Source organism: Oryctolagus cuniculus, chromosome 15 (genome assembly GCF_964237555.1).
Source record: "Oryctolagus cuniculus chromosome 15, mOryCun1.1, whole genome shotgun sequence".
NCBI classification, from domain to species: Eukaryota; Metazoa; Chordata; class Mammalia; order Lagomorpha; family Leporidae; genus Oryctolagus; species Oryctolagus cuniculus.
In genome coordinates, this window is record NC_091446.1 from 41,653,127 (window position 1) to 41,662,031 (window position 8,905).

Here is an 8,905-nt window from a genome sequence, read left to right on the forward strand (position 1 = left end):
CAAAAGCTCACAAAAAGCAGTGGTGCTGAGGGAACTGCTGTCATGATCAACATACTCTCCAACTAGAAAAGTTCATCTGAGGTTTGCTGTAGCTCGATTTTGAGTTGGCTTTTGAAATGAGAGGGGAACATGATTTAGCAGAACAAGAAGAGAGAAAGCATCCCAGGCTCTGGAAACAGAACACATGAGGGCTTAGAGGCTAATCCATATAAATGTCTGTGATGTGGGGAAAGGGAAAACCGAGGACACTAAAAATGTTTGTGAAACGGAGTGAAAATAGCAAGGGGGCGGAGGCAAGCCTCCTTTAAATGGTGATGCACTCCTAGTAGTTTAATTCTTTTAGCTACACACAGGGAAAGAGAGCAGTATCAGTCCGATTACTCCAGAATCTGCCTTTTTTTTTTTTTTTTTTACCAAAAATGGTAATACCCAAGCTTGCCCATTCATCTTCTTTACCAGACTTCTATGAGAATGACAGAGATTTGCCAACACTAGGGTGATCCAAAAGAATCTGTTGGTTTGGTCTACAGGTCCAGAAGATTAGAGCAATGAGGCAGGCATTGTTCAAATAGTTGAACTTCCCAAAGTGACTTTTAGGAGAGGGGGGGCAAAGACTTCTGTATAAAATTAGAGAAAGTTTAATAACTTAAAAATTCTCATTAGATTCTAATCATACCTCTCCTAGTTAGTCAGACTTGCTATTTGATGCCTTACTCCCTGAGGGTAAAAAAACTGCTTCATTCATCTTATTATCGAAACAGTAAGTACTATATGTGGGCACATGTTAGGCACTAGAAACTTGGAGAACCTTTAGAAATAAATCCAGGCTACTTCAGACATAATCAAGCATTTTGTTCTAAATCCCATTCTTAAAAAAAAAATGGCATCCTGGAAATTTTCCTAGATTTCCTTAAGAAACTTATTCTACATCATGGTGATCACTTGCTGGTTGAACCATCATCTCTCCTTATCTGTGACACTCATATGTTCACACACTCAGGAAGTAATGCCAACTGTGGTATTATCATCAAAGACAATAATCCGAGATCTTTTATTACTACTTCCTAAATGAAAGTTCAAAACCACATCTAAAAGGCTAACAACAAAGCAGGCAGGATGCCTACCAGAAAATCCTTAACAGAAACTACTCCCTTATCTGTTTTTTTCTAACCAACCTATGATAGCATTTCATACTTCTTTCCTTCCTTTTTAAATTAACTGTTCACTGAAATACTGCAGGATAAAGTGTCAGCAAGCACTGAGCTGGGATTTGATTAATTGTTCATAAATCAGAATTCACAAAATGAAGACCTGCAGAAAAGATTGAATTAGCCCATTTCTCTTTTTTTAAAAAGTCAATTAATTGCCATCATTATAAAAGGAGGGGCTTTTACGTAAAATCATTACTTGTACCTTCTCTTAGGAAGTGGAAGAACTATCCTCTCTGAACTAGCCTGTCAATGAACAGAGCTAAATAAGGGCTGACCCTGTTAGAGGCAGCTTCTGTCCTCTGTTCATTGAAAAGTACCATTTGTCATTTTCAGGTAAGTCTTCCCCTGTTGGCCTTTGGATTTGCAAAACTCATCGTAGAATTTGAAACATCAATGAGTGACACACAGCAAAAATGCCATGTATAGGTTGTGCATGTGTAAATAAATTTCCAGGTAGAAAGGCAAATCAGAGAAGCCATGATAACTGTCACTTTGTGTTTTCGGGAGCACATCAGCATACCCTAACCTCAGGCCTGTGATTTCACTGAAAGTAATGCCTGGCGCTTTCTCACTGAGATTTAGCAAGCATGTTGAGGATAAGGACAAAGGGAAGATCACATAAAATGTCAGAACTACAAGAACAAACTGGGAGTTCAGTTACTCCAAAGACTTCCTATTAGGATAAGCAATGGAGATCCAGAAATGTGAAGAAATTGTCCCATATCAAAATAGCTTCTTCATGACACAGTCAGAGCAAGGTTCCCACATGAGGGATCTTTCTTTTCATCTGTGGATACTATATCCTTGCTTATGGTACATTTTCTTCTAACATGTAGATGTAAATGAGCCAGATTGCATATTTCTAACCGCTGATCATTAATAAAGGACCAGAGATGAGCAGGAACATCCCAGATACTTCAATTCATGTCACTCATACTGTATCAAAAGATTGGAGAGTCAGAAGGTGCTTAAAAGTATAGATACAGGATCAGGTGATACAGCATATAGGTACAGCAGCAGCTAAGGTGCCACTTGGGTGCTTGTGTTCCATACTGAAGTGCCTGGGTTCCTGCCCTAGCTTGGCTTCCAGTTCCAGCTTCCTGTTAATGTGCTCCCTGGAAGGCATCAGATGATGGCTCAAGTACTTGACTTCCTGCCACCCATATGGGAGACCTAGATTGAGTTCTGGCACTCTGGCTTTGACCTGATGCAGCCCCAACTGTTGCAGGCATTTAGGGCAGTGAACCAGTGAGTGGAAGATCTCTCATTCTCTCGCTCGCTCGCTTTCTCTCTCTCTCTCCCCCTTGAACTTCAAATAAAATGAAAAATATAGATAAAATGATTAATTTAAGCATAGAAATCCTTTCTACAATAGCCTGAACCATCTTTCTTCCACTTAACTAGTTCAAGGGGCAAATGGATGTGACATTCACTACCCTAAAGGCAATCTGCTCTCTGTGTTATTAGGTTGCTAGAAACTTTCACCTTCATTTCTGGCTGAAAGTGACTAAGATTTGTTTACTTGTACTTGGAACCCATGGATGCCAATTTTAGCTTCATAAGGAGCCTGAAAGATACGCAGTTGCTCTGCTTCACATCACATCAGTGCATGAAAGCAGCCCTCATGGCTCCCTGAACCAAGCATTCGAAGGTACTCAGAGCTGCCCCGCATGTAGCCAGGTGTCCAAGTCTTTCCTAATCCTTGCCATACCTCACTAGCAATTTATTTCGTTAATGAAATTTAACACTGTTGGCCAATGCCCTGAAAAACCAAAAAGTTAAGTCCCTAACTGCTTTTAGGTTTTCTAAAGTACTATTAGAACCTAGAGAACAGGGGCATTTTGGGCCTTAGAAACAGTAGTAATAAAACACCTCCTCGGTAAGATAATTGTCTTGCTAGTTCAAGGCATCTGCTAAGGACAAGTGAGTTCCTGAATTACCTTTTACCCTAAACTCAACAGTTCATCTGTCAAAACTGTGGTGGTTGATGGTTCCATCTTCCACTTGCCTTTCCCATCTTGCATCTGTGAAGTTAGTGGCTTAATAAGGACATTTATCTTTCAATAGACACATGGCTTCCTTCTTCCTATTTTGCATACACTGTATCCTAGGAACATCTTCGGGGATGCCCTGTTCCTCTAAGAATGTTGCTGGTCTTCTCCTTTACTTTAACCTAGGTCCAAAATCATATAGTACTGAATCTGACTCCTAAACACATCGTTCCATAATGGTGAGACCTCGAGTAATTAACCTCTGTGAGCCTCAAATGCTTAACATTTGAAAAATTTTTGTTAATAATAATTGTACAGATTTATGTCACAGTGTGTACTGATCAAAACAAAATAACCGGCCGGCGCCGTGGCTCAATAGGCTAATCCTCCGCCTTGCGGCGCCGGCACACCGGGTTCTAGTCCCGGTCGGGGCGCCGGATACTGTCCCGGTTGCCCCTCTTCCAGGCCAGCTCTCTGCTGTGGCCAGGGAGTGCAGTGGAGGATGGCCCAGGTGCTTGGGCCCTGCACCCCATGGGAGACCAGGAAAAGCACCTGGATCCTGGCTCCTGCCATCGGATCAGCGCGGTGCACCGGCTGCAGCGGCGGCCATTGGAGGGTGAACCAACGGCAAAGGAAGACCTTTCTCTCTCTGTCTCTCTCTCTGTCCACTCTGCCTGTCAAAAAAAAAAAAAAAAAAATAACCAACATTTTCCTTTATTTGGAGGCTTGGAGCTTCTTTCTTCTATTTGTTCATACAATGTATACTAGGTCTCTATGAACTATAGTCCCCCCAACTATGCTGTGTAACACTTAGAGCATATTCTTTCTAACTATAACTCTGATTTAGTACCCATTATCCAAACTCTTCCTATCTTTTCATCCCCTCTCTAGTAGTCACCATTTTTTTTGTTTAGATTGAGGGTTTTTTTCTTTTTAGCTTCTACAAATTGGGGAGAATATGTAATATTTGTCTTTCTTTGTCTGGCTTATTTCATTTAACATTATGCCCTCTGGGGCCGGCGCTGTGGCGCAATGGGCTAATGCCCTGGCCTGAAGTGCCCACATCCCATATGGGTGCCATTTCAAGACCCAGCTGTTCCACTTCCAATCCAGCTCTCTGCTATGGCCTGGGAAAGCAGTGGAAGATGGCCCAGGTCCTTGGGCCCCTGCATGGGGGACCTGGAAGAGGCTCCTGGCTCCTGGCTTCGGATCAGTGCAGCTCGAGCTATTGCGGCCAACTGGGGAGTGAACCAGCAGGTGGAGGACCTCTCTCTCTCTCCTCCCCTCTCTCTGATATATATCCAGTATTGGAATCACAGAACCATATGAAAGCTTTATTATGGAAGAAATCTTCATACTGTTTTCTATAGTGGCTATACTAATTTGCATTCCCACCAACAGGGTGTAAGAGTTCCTCTTGGCCGGCGCCGCCGCTCAATAGGCTAATCCTCCGCCTAGCGGCGCCGGCACACCAGGTTCTAGTCCCGGTCGGGGCACCAGATTCTGTCCCGGTTGCCCCTCTTCCAGGCCAGCTCTCTGCTGTGGCCAGGGAGTGCAGTGGAGGATGGCCCAAGTACTTGGGCCCTGCACCCCATGGGAGACCAGGAGAAGTACCTGGCTCCTGCCATCGGATCAGCGCGGTGCGCCGGCCGCAGCGCGCCAGCCGCGGCAGCTATTGGAGGGTGAACCAATGGCAAAAGGAAGACCTTTCTCTCTCTCTCTCTCTCTCTCTCTCACTGTCCACTCTGCCTGAAAAAAAAAAAAATAGAGTTCCTCTTTCTCTACATCCTCACCAGTTCAAATGCTAAACTTTTTAAATGGATGTGTTAAAAAAACATAGCTGATGCAAAATGCTAAACAAATATATGGTACATGCTAACTGCTTAGTAATGTTCACTGTTGCTATTAATAATGACATCATAGCTCTAAAATGCTATGATGCCTGTGGGCCGTGATGGCTCATCACATAGCCATATGTATCCAGTACCCTTTACTTTACCACAAGCCATTTCTTAGCTGATACATTCTCTTCTTTGGCTGATTTCTCCTCTCCTTTGGAGGAAAGTCATGAACACACACACAGACACACACACACACACACATATATACACATGTATGTATACATATATACGTCCTTCTTGATATGGCCCTTTTCTCCTCTAGTAGCTGGGTTCCAGCTCCAAAACCTTCTGTGGTGGCAGTATCAACTATTCCATATCTATTTCCTGCTTGTCCAGAGAATCTATGACTTGGTTTCCAGACTAAATAAGTAGCTGTCAGTCTCCAGATAAGTCCTACAAATCCACCCACTGAAAGCGTTATCTACACTTAGAAAATAAGAGTTAAGTTGGAAAGAGCCTCAAATTTTTGTATAAGAATCATTGAAGATCCTATCAAAAATAGACTAAATTCTAAATAATTTATGTAGATATTCTGTCTTTAAGGAGGAGGAGTGTGACTCTCCATTCTGTTAAGTATGGGCTGTGCAGAGGGATTTCACCCCAATAGTACAGTCTGCAGGAGTATACTTGAGTATACAGTTGAGGGAAGAGTAGCGTGACAGTAGAGAAACCTGACAAACATAGCTGGGTGATTAAGTCATCTTGACAGATAGCCTGTATCTTTGAAATGAAGTAATGAGGATGGCACTTCACCTCAAAGTTCCTCCTCACTAAAATATAAAACCACAGTCTAGTCATGAGAAAAGCACCAAAAAAATCCAAATTCAGGAATTTTTTGCAAAATACTTGACCAATTCTCAAAACTGTCAAAGTAGTTAGAAGTTAGGAAAGTCTGAGAAACTGCCATGGCCAAGAGGAGCCTAAGGAGACATAGATGTAATGTGGTATCCTGGCTGGGATCCTGGAATAAAAACAATAAAAACTAAGGAAATTCTAACAAAGTATGGACTTCAGTTAAGAACAATGTATCAATGTTAGTTCATTACTTGTAACACATGTACCACACTAGCATAGCATAAGATATTAATTATGGGGCTAGCATGGTGGAACAGCAGGTTAAACCATCATCTGTGACAGGAGCATCCCAAATGAGCGTCAGTTTGAATCCAGCTGTTGCACTTCCGATCTGGTTCCCTGCTAATGTGCCTCAGAAGACAGTGAAAGAAGGCCTAAGTAGTTGGGCCTCTGCCACGCAGATGGGAGACTGGATTAAGTTCCAAGTTCCTGGTTTCAGCCTGGCACAGCACTGGCCTTTACAGCCTTCTGGGGGAGTGAACCAGTGGATGGAAGATCTCTCCATGTTTCCCCACCCCTCTCTGTAACTATCTTTCAAATAAATAAATCTCCTTTTAAAAAACATGTTAACAATAGGGGAAACGGAATTTAAGCATGTGAAAACTCTGTACTATCTTCCTAACTTTTCTGTAAATTTGAATACATTTTCAAATGAAACAGTTATTTTAAAAAATGAACCCTAGGATGTTCCCCAGGGATTATAATTCAGGAGGTGTGTTTAATGGGGAGGGTTATGGGATATGTATATTATTAACTTAGTCCCTTGTTTTTCCTTATGCAATTTATAGACAATGCTTTGAGAATCCTCTTCTAATCTGAAGGTTTTTCCTCCTTGGCTACCCATTATATACTTGTGTTAAATGCTTAAAGATGTTTTGATTTAACTTATAAGAGTTTGGCCTGAGCATTAAGACTTTTAAAAGCTTTTTAGGATATTTTAATTACAGGCAAGTTTCAAACTCACTCACTGTACCTATGCCATCTATCCAATATGGTTGTCACCAACCATATGTGGCTATTCAAAGTAAAATTTAATTAATATTAAATTACATAAGAGATTTCAGTGTTACTAGTCACATAAGGCAAGTGGCTATTGTATGGGAAAATGCTGATATTATACATTTCAATTTTGCAAAAAGTTCTGTTAGTGAGTGTTGTCAATGTCATTGATGTAAAGGGTATGTTTGTGATCTCCTCCAAGAACTGAGAGAAAACATCCTTAAAGATTCCCTACAAGAAATATATGGAATGAGCCCCTGCAACCATTGATAATTAGAATAAACCAACTTGTCCCGGGTTTCTTGGGACTTTCTAAAGCACTGAAAGTCCTGTGTATAGGGAAACTCCCAGCTCTGGGCAAACCAGGATCATTGTCACTCTAGAGAAATGAGGTATTTTATGAAAGAGGCCTTCGACCAGCAGGAATCAGGGCAGTTGGGTCTTCAAGAGCTGATGCTGGACTTGCTTGGGCTAAGCTGGAGCCAAAATTGTCCATGGGGCCCAGATTTCATGAGCCAGGGCTATGGTTTGGATGTTGTTTAAGTTTGTCCACCAAAGGCTCATATTTTGTAAACCTGATCCCCAGTGTGATTATGTTAGAACAGTGGAAGCTTTAAGAAGTGTAGCCTAGTAGGAGGTCATGAGGGGCACTGCCCTCCAAAGGGATTAATGCAGTTCTAGTGAAACTAAATAAGTTAGTTCAGCAAGAGAGGATGGTTATAAAAGAGCAAGAATGGCTCTTCCTTGCTCTCTGGCTTCCTGTCTAACCATGTGATCTCTCTGTCACATGCACTCTTCCCATGTTGCCTTCCACCATGATGTGATGTGGCTAGGGAGCCCTCATCAGAGATGAAAACAGTGGGACTCCTCAGTCTTAGACTTTCCTTCTCCCAAACTGTAAGATATATCATTTTCTTATTTACAAAGTACCCAGCCGTTGCTATAGCAATGGAAAGCAAATGGCATGGATGTTGAATAGTACAGTCAGTTGCTTTTGTCTGATGGTCTAAACTCTTGCTCCCTATTATCTTGGTGGAGCCTGACACCCTGGCCACTGCCCACATCTCTATTTGTATGTTAAAATTCAATCTCTACAAGGTGAGAAATATGGATGGATAAGAACCACACATCAGCGTAGTCAAAAGGCAGGTTTTCTGGATGTCCTCATGATGAGCTTTTCCTCTTCTGCCCCATTGTTTCTGTGATTGAACTTGTCTGAATTTTATCATGAAATAAAAGAAATGGTACACGGTACTTGTCTGGCAGTGCTTAGCATGGAGAAGTGACTCAGTAAGTCGGTGGTTCTCAACAAAAAATTTGAAAAAAAAATTAAGGCCACTTTTTCTTAAAAACTTCTAATTTGGTGGCAGGGTAAGGTAGTCAGGTTTCTCTGTTTTTAACTGCATCAGAAGATCTTGATACACAGCCAGCTGAACTCAAGACCACTGAGTAAATACTTGTTTACCATTCTTCTGAAGCCAAGAGGATGGGTGCTTTTGTTCTCATGGGGGTCTAAAGTTTATGAAGTTAGCCAGTGGTTCAGGCCCAGAACTGCTGCCCGGCTAGGCCTCCCCCCGCCCCCCTTCCTGGAGTGGTGAGTTAAAGCCGCTGCCAGACTGCCTATTGATTTTCTCCCTGGGGCCAGTTCCAGGTCCCTCACGGGACTTGCTGCACTCCCAGTGTAAAAGAACAGTAGGCTTTAGAAGGGACTTACTGGACACCAGGAAGGCACTGGTTAAATCTAATCTTTGAACTTTAGGCTTGTATTCTTAGCACATTTCAGCCTGATAGGAGGCAGCAGTTTCAAATGTATTTCACTCTGGTATCTGTGTGGAACAGACACGTTCTGTGTGTTGGTACAGGAGCAGTGCAGGGGCAAGTTCATTATCAGACTTTTAGACTAAGGCTTTTCTTAAAGCTTTGTTTCTGTCCTCACAAACTTGAAAAG